Source organism: Cupressus sempervirens, chromosome 8 (assembly GCF_028749045.1).
Source record: "Cupressus sempervirens isolate cs-2001-9-10 chromosome 8, ASM2874904v1, whole genome shotgun sequence".
Classification (NCBI taxonomy): Eukaryota; Viridiplantae; Streptophyta; class Pinopsida; order Cupressales; family Cupressaceae; genus Cupressus; species Cupressus sempervirens.
This window is the reverse complement of record NC_143125.1, coordinates 146,627,853-146,630,052: the sequence shown is the minus strand read 5'-3', so window position 1 is coordinate 146,630,052 and position 2,200 is coordinate 146,627,853. Positions and strand designations below refer to the sequence as shown.

General features: G+C 35.0%; 1 pseudogene; it reads right to left on the bottom strand.

Moving 5' to 3' along the window:
- Positions 1 to 1,314: 1,314 nt before the first annotated feature.
- Positions 1,315 to 1,989, bottom strand: LOC149541969 (protein NRT1/ PTR FAMILY 3.1 pseudogene; annotated as a pseudogene).
- Between the last annotated feature and the right edge of the window lie 211 nt (positions 1,990 to 2,200).

Below are 2,200 nucleotides of genomic sequence, written 5' to 3'. Positions count from 1 at the left end.
GAGGGGACACTTTTTAGCAATGAGGGAAGACCTTGGAGAAAATCTGAGAAGAAAATTTTAATAAATTTCAATTTCGTAGGATGTATAAGGGTTTTTGAGGTTGTATATTCTCAAGAAGATAATGAAGGATGCTTTGTTTGTATGTCCAAAATGTTCTTTTGATTGTGATCATTAATTCATCATATGTTGAATTGGTGATTGTTCTTATACATTTGTGTGGCAAAGAAATATATTCACTCTAAGGTATCTTGATTTAGATTTACTTGTATAGCTTATTGCTTCGTATGTAGCAATTTGTTATTTTCACCATTATCGCATTTGGATTCTTAAAACTCTTTGTGAATTGTGTTGTATGTCTACTATTGGCATTCACATTTCTATCTACTTTTAGTTTTGTTTTCTCTCCCTTCGTGCTTTCAGGTGAAAAGTACACAAAACCCCCAAATACCCACATTATACAAGGGAGTTGCCCCTCTCAAACATAGAGGAAGATTGCAAGTTGATAGTAATCACTTGCAATCTCTCCAAGAGTTGGAACATTTGTCACTATTCACACGACAAACATAGTCAGTTTTCCAAAAACAATTATAATGACAAATCTATTTATCAACACTGTTATATATTTATTTCCTTTTGCATGTTTTATTCATTTTCATGAGAGATGAATTCTTGTGAACCACTAGTCATGAAACATGAATAAATAAACTCAACTGAAAAATTACACAATTGAACTGTAACAACAATATCTCAACTCACCATTTTGAAAATAGTTATATAATTTAATAAAAGAATTTTTTTATACATAGGTGCAGGCATAAGAGATTACAACAAAAACTATTTTTTCTTTTAGAATTTTGTTAGCATTATACATTTATTTCCTTATAGTCCATTTCTTTTGTATGTTCTATTCATTCTCATGTCAGATGGATTCTTGTGAATTCCTACTCATGAAATATGCTCAATAAAATTAACTGAAAAATTACACAATTAAATTTTAATAGCAATATCACAATTTATCAATTGAAAAACAGCTATATCATTCAATAGAAGAATTATCAATACATAGCTGTAAGCATAAGAAATTACAATAAAACTTATTTTCTTTTAGTGTTATACATTTATTTCCTTATAGTCTATCTATGTTGTATGTTGTATGTTCTGTTCATTCTGATATTAGATAAATTCTAGCGAATCACTACTCATAAAATATAGATCAATAAATTGAACAATTGATCACTACATAACTATGAACATCTACATAACTATGAACAAAAGAAATTACAAGAAAACTTATTTTGAAAATTCTGTTCTCTGTTATACATTTATTTCCTCCTTCGACTTCATCTCTTGAGCATCCGCAACAGGATTCTCTCTATAATTATACCGAGATGAACAGAAGAAATACAACACATTCACAACCTCCATGAGAGACATAAGCCAGTAGAAGTGATCCAGCCGCCCATGGTTAATATTATCATCAATCCAATCAGGCTTCCCACGGCCACCAGTGGTTCTGTGAATGACTTGGACAAAGAGGGCGCTCAAGTAATCCCCCACAGCATACATGCAACTTGTGAGAGCTATTGCAGCGCTACGTAAGTTGGTGGGAAACTCATTATAGAAGAAATTCAAAGAGCCAACTGCGTAGAAACAAGCGGCGAGGTCCTGTATTATACACTGTGGGAGAAGCCAAAACACTGAAATTGGAACAATGGCATTTCGGTCGTCCATGAGACCGTGGCTTTTTGCCACTTTCCGTCTCTTTACTTCAACAAAACCTGCCACCAATGTGGAGAATGAAGATATAACATAGCCGATGCCCATTCTCTGAAGAGGTGTTATTCCTCTCTCATGTTTTGTAAGCCGCCTTGTAAGCTGTACGAAGATCCTGTCATAGAGTGGAAGCCATGTAAGGACTACTATGAGTGAGAATACATCTATCGAAGCTACAGGTACTTTGAAGCTTGTTGAGCCCAGCTGTCTGTTCATTGTGAGGGCTTGGAATATGGTGAACGTGGATTGTTGGTTGCTTGTGATTGAGTCGATGATCAGGCAGGAGTATATGGATAGAATTGTTATGATCACTTTTAACTCCTCTATTCTCTGGATTGAGGAGAGCCTCCATGGGTGAGCAGTGGAACCGTCCTCTTGCAGCTTGTCTGCTTCTCTTGGTATGGAGGCTTTGTTCAGGAACCTGGTT